Source organism: Jatropha curcas, chromosome 4 (assembly GCF_041381405.1).
Source record: "Jatropha curcas cultivar XTBG-Jc1 chromosome 4, XTBG_Jcur_1.0, whole genome shotgun sequence".
Taxonomy (NCBI): Eukaryota; Viridiplantae; Streptophyta; class Magnoliopsida; order Malpighiales; family Euphorbiaceae; genus Jatropha; species Jatropha curcas.
In genome coordinates, this window is record NC_143154.1 from 6855117 (window position 1) to 6868006 (window position 12890).

A 12890-nucleotide genomic window follows, 5' to 3' on the forward strand; every position below is an offset into this window, starting at 1 on the left:
ATATATTTCATTCATCTCAATCAGCATATATATACATGTTTACAGTTACATCAGATAAGCATAAGTTGTTTACAAATGATAAAGCTAACCTACAGCTGTATACATATTTAAAAATAACTAATTAACTTTAATCTTATCACTTTGGTTCAATACAACTTACATGTTCCAAAATTTTTAGCATTTGAAATATCATTAATATATATTCAACTTGAAACATATAAAGAAAATTAAAACAAAACATTATTACTTAAGATTGAACTATAGATTTATATAATACAATAAAGGCCAAATGACAAAAAAAAAAAGGCTTAATTTTGACCATTTTGTCAATTTTAGCCAATATTTTTAATTTTATCAATCAATAGTGTATACTTATTTTTCCATATTAATTTTAACCTTTGTCTATTAATCAGAGTATATATTATATAATTTTTTCTAATTACACTTACTATTTTGCTACAACTTTATATCTAATTTTGTATATAGATGCTTTAATTTGAATAATTTTTAGCATTTACGTAATTTCGACCTTTACTTTGTAATTTAGAATTTTCTGGAGTTGTATATGTCCAAATGATGTGCTACAAGAGCCATTGAAAAACTAAGACTTATATCTACAATTTTCATGAAGGGCTAAAAGTAAAATAGAAATGTTTTGTGAGTCAAAAGCAGCAATAAATTCACATTACAAAGTCAGACTTGAGCTGAATTTTATGTCAGAACTATTTTGGGATTTTAGCCCATAACTAAAACAACTCAAATTTTTATTTTCAAAATTTTTCATTTAAAATTTTAATAAATTAACACCCTAAAAATTTATTTAACCAGTTAAATGCATATATATAATTTATATAGTTGAATTGACCCAACAATTAATTGAAAGCCCGAATAAAAGACCAATTGGAAATCGAAAATCACACAAAAATCATGATTTGAACTGAACCAAACCCAAATCAAACCAAATTAGCCCAAATCTACCCAAACACCTTCTAGAACTGTCCCTTCTCCCCATATTTTCCCGTGCAACCTTATCTCCTCCCCCCCCCCTGTTTTGCATTTTTTCAGTCACCAGCGACCCACTTGCGCCACCGTTCCCTACTATCGTCTCTCTCCCTCTCTCTTTGTTTCCGTTTTTGGTGACTGCAAGGGCCACAATGGAGCCACGACCTCACCTAAATCGAAGTAGTCGCGACTCCAGCCACTAAAAATGCGCTCAACGAGCCTTCATTGCGCCACCCACGCCATCGCGCCGCTAGTCACTTCCTCTCTTCCTCAGCTCGATCACGCGCCACTGCTTCTTGGTCGCTTCCCTCTGTTTTCGTTTAGGCAAGCAACAGCACCACCAATCGCCACCGCTCGACGTCGCGCCTCCTCGCCGTGACCTCAGTGAGCTTTGTAGCTCTGGCAACTAACGACTCCTCTGTTTCAGCCGACACAGCGGTTCGTTTGCTCTCTCTCACTATTCCGGCAAACACAACCACTTTCGCCATAAACTTCAGCCAAGTAATTTTCGGCGACATTGAGTTTTGGGTATTAAGACTAAGTTATTTTCCAGAAATTTAATTAATTTCTAGCATTTTATGGCTAATTAATTTAATTTAATTTTGAGTATTGACTAATGTGGTGTAATGTGTTGATTTAATTAGAGGACTTTAATTAATTATGGCTAATTTAAGTTAGCACCAAATAAATTTAATTGAGGAACTTTGATAATAATAATATCAATGGAATTTAAGTGTGGATTTAAGGTAAATTAGATTGAATGTAATTTTAATTTATAAATTATGGGTGTGGTGATGTTGAGGTTAAAGTAGGATGGAAACTTGACTTGATTGATTGCCCGACGGATGACAGTGTGGATTGAGTTAAAATTTAATGGAATTGTTGATATTTTAACAGGTGTATAGTCCAAATTTTAGGAGAGATGCTGTCAAAATTTCAATGGAAATTAGTCTAGTTATAGTAGATAGATACGTAAATAGTTATTAGATTAATTCCTTAATTATTTATTTAAATTAGTCCTTGTCTGATATAATTCTTTCCTTTTATTTTTAAATTCTTTAGATTGGTCGTCCCTATCTACTGCTCCTTCTAGTTAGAATCCGAGTTAGAGCTTCTTCTTTCTTCTACCACTGTGAGTAATAATGAATAGAGCATACCATTATTGCATACCCATATCATATACCTTATATTATATATATAAATGATAATTTAATATTCCTTTTATATTATTAAATTATTGTTAATATATTATTATATACACTTGTATCATATTTGTATTATGCTAATACTAGTATATAATAATTATACTGTTATGTTGCGCATTAAAGATTGATTTGGTGCATTACATTGAATGAATTGCTTGACTACTTGTGCTGTGAATTTGCTATGCTTTGTTTATGTAGAATTGGGATGAAGTGGGCCACCATAGTTTTGTGAGGGCGGTTTGCGATACTGTCAGCCGTGTATGGGGAGATCAGTGCCCTCATGTGCACCTAATGTTATATGATATGGAAAAACCACGAGGTGGCTGCCTGTTGATATGAAAAAAAAAGAGAGTATATAAAAAGTAAAATATGGGGGAGGGCTGGTCAAGTGAGAATCAGACCAGTCGGCCAGGTATGGGAGATCGGCTCTCTGGTGCACACGTTTGAGAGGGCAGGCCATGTGAGAGGACGGCTCATTGGTTTTTCGATGGCGCCATTGACTAATTTTCACTTGCTTGGTTATTTGAAGGTGAAATTACTTGTGAGTGCTGATGTTGTGCCATATGCTTGACTGGTTGTGTGTTCACTTTAGTCTCTTAGGATGCATTTTGCGTGAATGCTTGTGTTATGTATTATTTATTATTATTCACTGAGTTGTAAAACTCACTTTTCTTTTACTTAACTTGTCAGGAAATAGAAGCTTGTCGACTTACTAAAGCTCTACAATCTTCTCCACAGGGCTATAAAAGTAAATTTCTAATTTATGCAATTAGTTAATTTGTGTATTGTAATACGTATAAGTTCATTACTTTAAATCATACTATTATTGAACTCGCAGTTGAAGGATTTGCATATATCTAACCTGGTCTTTAAACATGTGTGCTAACCTATGAATGTTCTTATTGTTTATTTAAATACATATGAATCAGTAGCCCATATTATGAATGAGATGTATTATTATTAGGCTCGAACTATGTTTTACTCGAGATATTTGAGATTGGGCCAGGATTGTATGATTATTAGATATATACAAATTTCTATGGGCTTACTGATCCTAAGATTTTTGTGTGGCATGTTGGGTTTGGTAGTTTAGGCTTACTATGAGTCTCGGGGGCCTTAAACTTACCTAGGCTCTAGTGCCGGTTCACCCCATGGAAATGGGCCTTGACAAAGTTGGTATCAAATCTTAGGTTTATAATTCTAGAAGTAATTGCAGAGTTATTTATGTCATGACTTGATGTAGTTTTACCTTGCCTCTTAAATGCCAGTGTGATCGCCTTTAGAGTCATATTATTAGAATTAGACTAAGGATATAATTGATGTTAGTAGGATAGGACTTGTTATGTTATTGATAAATTTTGTTTTATGCTTTGAATTTTAGCATTGTGAATACTAGGAGAAAAACATCTAATAATGCGGAGCGAGAGGCTCCAGATGAGGTTTCTTCCAGGCATCCAGGCCCAGCTCGATGACAAAGGGGTAGACCTGCTACAAATGTAACTAATCAAAAGGAAGGAGTTCAGGAAAATCTAAATGAGGAATACACAGTTAGAAAGCCCTCGGAAGTAAACATATTGATGACCGGACTTCAGTAAGCTATAGCTGCTATGAATAACATATTGATGCAACAACAGCAGTTCTTTCAAGCTCAGCAGTAGCAGATTCATCCTCCTATGCCCGAACTGACAACACAACCGTTTCAGCCGGCTCCACATCTTAATTTTCTGAGGGCCACTAATGACACTCTTTATGACAGATTTATTCGGTATAAGCCACCCAAGTTCACAGGAACTGAGGATGCTTATTCCTTTTTAGTTAGAATCAAGGAGTTCTATGTTGAGTTAGGATGCGACGAGGAGAGGTCCATTGTATTTGCGGGCTGTAGAATGGAGGGTGTGGCTGAAATATGGCTTAGGGACTATGTTCTGCCTTTCATTATCGGGATGTCTTGGCAGTAGTTTTCTACTCTTTTCATGAATCGCTTTGTACTGGAAGGGACTAGGAGAGCCAAAATGAGAGAATTTGAGTCCTTGGTTCAGGGAGATATGTCTGTTGATGAGTACGCCACCAGATTTATTGAGTTGAGTAGATATGCTCCAAAATCCATACCAGATGAAGGCACTAAGATATATAGGTTTATTAGTAGGCTAAATGCAATATATTCTACTCTATTTCAGTAGAGGGAGCTAGATTTAGTGCTATGATTGATTCAGCTAGGCAAATGGAGACCAAGTACATTTCTGACGGGGTGATTGTAGGCAGAAGAGGTAACAGAACTGCGGCTCCACTTGGGAATCTTGGTGTGTCAGGGATGAATGGATCTTTTACTATAGGTACATAGTCTCCAGGTTTTCAGTTTCTAGGAAGAGGAAACCTTGGTAGGAAGAAAGATAAGGAGAAACTTGGGTCGATAAGCGGTATTTATACTGGTGGTTCTAGTAGTGGGTATAGTTCTAACAGTAGCAGATCTAGTGGGATTGTTTATCACAGATGTGGTAAAGTTCATAAAGGAAGATGTATTTTTGATGCTAACACCTGCTTTAGATGTCACCAGATTGGGCATTATGTTAGAGACTGCCCACTTCCTCAGCTACGACATATGCCATCCCAGTCTTCTATGGGTAGTGTCTCTAGACCCCCTTTGCCACACCTTCTACATCAGGTTTTAGATTTGCAGGCCAGCAGGGCCGTAGTTTTTTTGGTAGAGGCAGAGGCTAGAGTTCCGGACAAACTTCACAAGCTACAGGAGGACAACCTCGACTTTTCCACTTGACCCAGGGGGATGCTCAAGCTTCCAATGCCGTGGTGGCAGGTATTCTCACTATTTGTTCTTTTAAGGCACGAGTTTTATTTGATCCTGGTGCCACCCATTCATTTATATCTCCTGGGTTTGCCACTAAAGTAGATAGAGTCAATTAAACTTTCCTTTATTGATATCAATGCCCTTAAGTGAACCTGTCTACACTAATGTTGTCATTTTAGGGCCCTATTATTCTTGAGGGTAGAGACTTACCTGCGAATTTAATTATCTTGGATGTAATTGACTTTTATGTTATACTGGGTATGGATTGGTTGTCGAGGTATGATGTAGAGGTGCATTGTAAAAAGAAAGAAATTGCTTTTAATTTACCAGATGGTAAGAAGCTTATTTACAGGTTGGATAAAAACATAGTTCCTTACAATTTGATTTCTGCAATAAGCGCTACGAAGATGCTGGAAAGAGGCTGTCAAGGGCATCTAGCACTGGTAAAGGACACTACAGCGGAGACCCATAAAGTTGAAAAGGTGCTGATTGTGAATGAGTTCTTGGATGTGTTTTCAGAGGAATTACCCGGTCTCCCTCCATATCGAGAAATTGAATTCTGCATTGATCTACTTCCTAGTACAGAGCCTATATCTATGCCACCTTATATGATGCAGAGGTGCATTGTGAAAAGAAAGAAATCGCTTTTAATCTACCAGATGGTAAGAAGCTTATTTATAGGGTGGATAAAAACATAGCTCCTTATAAGTTGATTTCTGCAATAAGCGTTAGGAAGATGCTGGAAAGAGGCTGTCAAGGGCATCTAGCACTGGTAAAGGACACTACAGCGGAGACCCATAAAGTTGAAAAGGTGCTGATTGTGAATGAGTTCTTGGATGTGTTTTCAGAGGAATTACCCGATGTCCCTTCATATCGAGAAATTGAATTCTGATTGATCTACTTCCTAATACAGAGCCTATATCTATGCCACCTTATAGGATGGCACCTGCAGAATTAAAAGAGCTTAAGGAGTAGTTGTAGGAATTGCTAGAGAAAGGCTTTATCCGACCAAGCACTTCACCTTGGGGTGCCCCGGTCCTTTTTGTGAAGAAGAAAGATGGCTCTCTCTGCCTATGTATCGATTATAGGCATTTGAACAAGGTGACAGTGAAAAATAAGTATAGGCTTCATAGGATTGATGATCTGTTCGATCAGTTGCAAGGAGCTACTTATTTCTCAAAAATCGACCTTAGATCTGGTTATCATCAATTGAAGATCAGAGAGCAAGACATTCTTCAAACGGCTTTCAGAACCAGATATGGTCATTATGAATTCCTGGTTATGTCATTCGGACTCACCAATGCTCCAGCGACTTTTATGGATCTGATGCATCAAGCCTTACCTGGATCAGTTTGTGATCGTGTTCATCGATGACATTCTAGTTTATTCTAGAACTAAAGAAGAACATATGCACCATCTGAGGATTGTGCTACAAACTCTGAGGGAGCATCGGTTAATCACCAAGTTTTCTAAATGTGAATTCTAGTTAGAAAGCGTGAATTTATTTGGTCATGTTGTATGTAAGGATGGAATCATGGTTAATCCTAAGAAAGTGGAACCAGTTATCAATTGGCCTAGACCGACTACGGTCACAGAAGTTCGTAGCTTCTTGGGTTTAGCTGGCTATTACCGTCATTTTGTTCAATATTTTTCTAGAATAGCAGCTCCATTAACAAGACTAACCTAGAAGAACGCCAAGTTCATATGATCTGATTCTCGTGAAGCAAGTTTCTAGAGGCTCAAAGAGTGCTTGACCACTGCTCCGGTGTTAACCTTACCATCAGGCAATGAAGGGTATGTTGTGTTTTGTGATGCATCCAGAGTGGGGTTGGGTTGCATTTTAATACAGCATGGTCGGGTTATTGCCTATGCTTAGACAATTGAAAAAGCATGAGTAGAATTATCCCACTCATGATTTGGAAACGGCAGCAATCATTTTTGCATTGAAGATATGGAGACACTACTTATATGGTGTATCCTGTGAGATCTTTATTGATCATAAAAGTTTGAAGTATATTTTTTATCAGAGAGATCTAAATTTGAGACAGAGGCACTGGATGGAGTTCCTTAAGGATTGTGATTGTACCATTCAGTATCATGCTGGGAAAGCTAATGTAGTGGTCGATGCTCTAAGTTGAAAATCTTTGGGAAGCTTAACTCACATTTCAATGGAGAGAAGACCGTTAATTCGGGAATTGGGTGAAATGCTTGATAAAGGCCTTGAATTGGAAATGCCTACTTCAGATTATTTGTTGGCCCATTTTAGAATTAAACTAATGTTATTTGATAGAATCAAAGCTGCACAAGATAGAGACCCGTAATTACAGAGAATTGTGCAAGAAGTAATTACTAGTGGGTCAGGGAACTTTGTGATAGACGGTGATGGGCTACTCAGAAATGGTACTTGCCTTTGTGTACCCGATGTTGATAACCTTAGAAAGGAGATCTTAAATGAAGCCCACTATACCGCTTATAACGTGCATCCAGGTACTACTAAAATGTACTGGGATTTGAAGCAAAATTATTGGTGGGCTGGAATGAAGAAAGATGTGGCAGAATTTGTGTTCAAATGTCTTGCTTATCAACAAGTAAAAGTAGAGCATCAAAGACCTTCTGGGTTGCTGCAACAACTACCGAAACTAGAATGGAAATGGGAAAGAATTACCATGGACTTTATGGTAGGACTGCCAAAAACACCCGGAGGCTATGATTTGGTTTGGGTGATAGTGTATCGACTTACCAAGACAGCTCATTTTTTGCCAGTGAGATCCTCTTATAATGCTGACAGGTTGGCAAGGTTATACATAAAGGAGATCGTATGTCTTTATGGGATTCCGATATCTATCATTTTTGACAGGGAACACAGTTTACTTTTAGCTTCTAGTAGTCATTGCAGAGAGCTTTGGGGACCCGGCTTGACTTTAGTCTGGCTTTCCATCCACAAATTGATGGGCAATTTGAAAGGACTATTCAAACTTTGGAGGACATGCTTCGAATGTGTGTACTAGATTTTGGAGGACATTAGGATGTGCACTTACCATTAATTGAGTTTGCCTATAATAATAGCTATCAAGCTAGCATAGGCATGGCGCCTTATGAAGCTCTATATGGTAGGAAGTGCAGATCTCCTATTTGTCGGTAGGAAGTAGGAGATAGATAATTGGTGGGACTCGAATTAATTCAAGTCACATATGAGAAGATACTTATTATTTGAGACAGGATCAAAACAACATTTGATAGATAGAAAAGCTATGCAGATCCTAAACATAGAGAAGTAACATTTCAATAGGGTGATTTGGTCTTCCTAAAGGTATCTCCTATGAAGGGTGTTCTTCGTTTTGGCAAGAAAGGGAAGTTAGCTCCTAGATACATTGGACCTTACCCTATAGTTGCGAGAATTGGGGAGGTAGCTTACCAACTGGATTTGGCTAATGAGTTTTCTCACGTACATCCGGTTTTCATGTATCTATGCTAGGAAAGTACATTCCTGATCCATCTTATTTGTTAGAGCCACAAGAGGTTCAGGTAAGTGAAGATTTCACATATGAGGAAATGCCAGTTAGGATTCTTGACTTCCAGATTCATAAACTCCAATCTAAAGAGATTCCTATGGTCAAAGTTTTATGGAGAAACCATTCTATGGAGGAATGCACATGGGAAGTGGCAGCTGAGATGCAAAAGGAATACCCTCATCTTTTTCCTTCTACGTAAAGCACTCTTGTTTTGCTAGTAATTGAATTTAAACTATTTCTCTTATATGGATTACGATCTTTCTTTGTTGGTTTTATATACTCTTTGTTTATTATATTGACCCTATCTTATTTATTTCTAAATTCGAGGACGAATTTTTATAAGGGGGGAGATTGAAACAACCTAAATTTTTATTTTTAAAATTTTTCATCTAAAATTTTAATAAATTAACACCCTACGAATTTATTTAACCAATTAAATGCATATATATAATTTATATAGTTGAATTGACCCCACAATTAATTGAAACCCGAATAAAAAATCGATTGAAAATTGAAAATCACACAAAAATCACGATTTGAACCAAACCAAATCCAAATCAAACTAAATAGCCCAAATCCACCCAAACAACTTCTAAAACTCTCCCCTCTCCCCATATTTTTCCACACAACCTCATATCTTCCACCCCCTGTTTTGCATTTTTTTGGGTCACCAGCGATCCACTTGCGCGACCATTCCCTACTGTCGTCTCTCTCCCTCTCTCTTTGTTTCTGTTTCTGGCGACTGCAAGGGCCACACTGGAGCTATGACCTCACCCAGATCGAAGCAGTCACGACTCTGGCCACCAGAAATGAGCTCAATGAGGCTTCGTCGCGCCACCCACGCCATTGCGCCGCTAGTCACTTCCTCTCTTCCTCAGCTCGATCGCGTGCCACTGCTTCTCAATCTGCCTCCCTTTGTTTCCATTTGGGCGAGCAAAAGCACCACCAGTCGCAATAAGATGTAAAAAATTTCAAATGCCTCATTTACATATATTATTTAAAATAATAATGTTGAAACTAAATTATAAATTATAATAATAATAAATTATTAAAAATAATTAAATTATTATTAATAATTTACATAATAATATAATGAAATAAAATATAATTAGACACAATAAGATAACAATACTAAAAGTTTAAAATTTTGAAATGCTTAATTATCTATATTTATTTATCTATTAAAAAAAGTAAAAAAATCCAATCATATTATAGAAATGTTATATATATTTTTAGATTAAAATTTTTTAATTGGTTAAAATTAAGGCTACTTTTAGAAGAAAAAAAAAAATTTCAAAATGTTCCATAATTAATTTGGAAAAGAAAAATCAAGTTGTGTGAAACAACCACGCAATCCCAATTGCCCAAGACAATTGTTGTATGAATTTTTTATGGTGCCGATGACTACATAAGAAAAGTTGAGAAGAGTTTGCTTCCTTCTCTTCACCATTGCAAAAGTTTGAGTTTTCATCCATACTTGAAGTTTTAACTAATATTAAAAATAAAAAATCTATTTTCTGCCAAAGAAAATATAATATTTCTAAAATAAGAGAATTACCTTAGATATATAGTATGCTATATTCTTGCAATTTGAAAGAATATTAACAGACCAAGCAAGAACTATGTGTTTAGTCCCTTGAAATACAATGGTAGCTAGTATGAACTGTGTGTAGTCCTTTAACTTAAATTCCAAAAGATCAAGATTGCTAACAAATCATATTTCATTTATTAACTAAAAAAAATCATATCTCATGAAATTAATGTATATCAAATAACAAAAGAAGCCAAATAATGAACTGAACCGAATATAAAAATTCTATGTTAGCCATCGATTTTAATGACTCCCTATTATCGAAACAGTTGTAACTGATGAAATAAACCAGAAAAAACTAATGTAAGTACAACTCTTCAAAACTCCAACTTCTAAAAACAATTACAATATAGATATAGATATGACAGTTAACACAGGAGGAAAAATTAAAAAAAAAAAAAAGGTTCGTAGATTAGTTTTCTCAATCATAAGTTCTGTGCATCTATGAGATATTTGCTTAATAGTAAATAAATGAGATCCTTCATGAGCATAAGGAATGATGAAATCTCAGTGTATATAATTTCATCATCTTCTCTAGTTGTTCGATGTAGAATTTTTTTACATCAATGAAAAACATTACTCTGGTGAATGCAACTGAAATTTGCATTAGCTATAACCCTAAGCATATAAAAACCAAGAAGATGTTGGTTTTTATCATATAATAAAGTGCAAGGGAATAAGATAATTATAACAAATTATTATACCAACATGGATCTGTTTAAATAATTAAAGTAATAAAATTGTTTAGAAGAAATCTTTTAGTTTGATCTTTCGAAACTTTGTTCTACATGGCTATGTTGTCGCAAACCATAAGTCGTCCAATTGCACGACCTCTAATAGTATCCACACGAATAGACAATTTAAAAAACTTTAAAACTATTTTAGATAGTATGATAGTGCTAGCTATCTTACACTCTGTGCTTCTATATTAGTGACTATCAACCTTCAAACTATTTCTTAAACCTATTTATATGAAAGTCTTAGGTCATAATTATTATATTTATTTATTTAAATAGTTTAAATAAATAAATCATAATACTTATAGTTTTAGGATTTTCAATATAACTAATTATATTTATTTATTTACTATTTAAATAAAGGAATCATAATTAAATATTAGGTTCGTGTAATCTAAAATTTAATTCAACAAATAAATTTATACTTAAATTAATTAAGTCAATACTTAATAATAAGGTAAATTGTAATTAAATATAAATTACAATTTTGCTCATTTGTTATCAAGTTATACTTGATTTGATTTCTTGTTTTTACTATCTTATATCCATTTGTATGCGTGTGACTTATTTGGCGACAAATAAAATTAACTAATTAATCACTATTTGAATGTCAATAACATTGTCTAGTAATATACCATGACTAACCAAATATTTGGAAAGTCAATAATGGTTTGACTTAGCCTTTCAGTGCATAGTTCATTAATATCATTTCATCATTAATGTTCTAATTTAGTAATTATGCATGAAGAATGTCTGCTTCACTAAACCATTTTAGTTCTCTTAATTTTAGCTATTGATCATTTGAATAATATTTCAAATCTAATTTGCTAATTTCATTGTACCTTGCACAATAATTTCTTAATCAATACTAATAGATAACAATTAGAACGTGTTCCCTAATTTACCTAGGGTGATAAATCTTATTTTAATTACTCAAATATCTCCGTATGGTTCCTACTATGTCCAATTATTCATTGCAAGTGAATGAAGAGTCAAAACATAATTATCCTTATACAAGATAGCTTAGTAATTTTAAGCCAAAAGATCACTACACAACCATCATTTGGATATTCTATAGACACATAAAACTCTCCATATGGAACTCTCATGTAGGTCAATTCAGTGGACTTGTTTAAATAATAAGGATCTACATATTAGTTCTAGATATCATATGTATATAAACTTATGCGAATTGCTGCTTCCTTTCACAAAAGAAAGAACCTAATATGTACTAGTCTCAATAGTTCTAATCATCGTCCACTAATGAGGAATATTTAAAGGTATTATTTTAATGCAAAAAAAAAACTCATAATTATAACCACATTATAATTTACTTTGCAAAGCAATATAGTTTCATAGACTTTTATCTTTTGACCGAGTTTCAATTAGTATAATATAAAAAGATAATTAAATGTCTTTTTATTAATAATGAAATATTTATACACGAAATATTATGTCCAAAATAGAAGTAATCAATTGGATATAAAGTATATAACTAATAGATGAAGTATAAATTAATTACCTTTGGTTTTAATTAGAAGCTTAGAGAGGAAAGAAAAAAGCGGTGACCTATGATGAGGGGTCTCAGAGGCTTGCTTCTTTTTCTTCAGCATGGCCAAAGGAGCGATGTTAAGAGCACGACAAAGAGAGGTGACTGGCGCGTTGAGTTACACTTGATGTGTTTTTATGTACTTAAGATTATGATAGTTAATGAATGGATATAAATAGATAAATGAGAGTAGATAAGAGAAGTTTTGAAATTAAATTTTCAAAATTTTCAAGACCTAATTATCTATATCGAATTAAATAAAAGTAAAAAATTAACTTTTAAAAAATATGCATCCAATCAAATTGTAGAAAATTTCTTAAAAAAATTAATACAATGTTGAACATATAAAGAAACTTTGGAGCTTCTCTTTATTTCATCTTTCAATTTTATAATATATATATATATATATATATATATATATATATAGTTTGAACAATATAAAGCTCGTTAAAATTAAAAGAAAATTATTTTCACATTAAAATATATTAAAT

The 12890-nt window shown here is 34.2% G+C and overlaps 1 long non-coding RNA gene across 3 annotated transcripts; it reads left to right on the forward strand.

Moving 5' to 3' along the window:
* The first annotated feature begins 1006 nt into the window (after positions 1-1006).
* Positions 1007-4245, forward strand: LOC105632752 (uncharacterized). 3 transcript variants are annotated; one of them, XR_016320604.1, is made up of 5 exons: positions 1007-1530; positions 2065-2134; positions 2406-2736; positions 2898-2955; positions 3589-4245. It is a non-coding gene; the product is annotated as an uncharacterized LOC105632752 (long non-coding RNA). The 3 variants fall into 3 exon arrangements; XR_002284229.3 differs by lacking the exon at positions 3589-4245 and having other exon boundaries at positions 1009-1530; positions 2898-3083; XR_002284230.3 differs by lacking the exons at positions 2065-2134; positions 3589-4245 and having other exon boundaries at positions 1010-1530; positions 2898-3083.
* The last annotated feature ends 8645 nt before the right edge of the window (positions 4246-12890 follow it).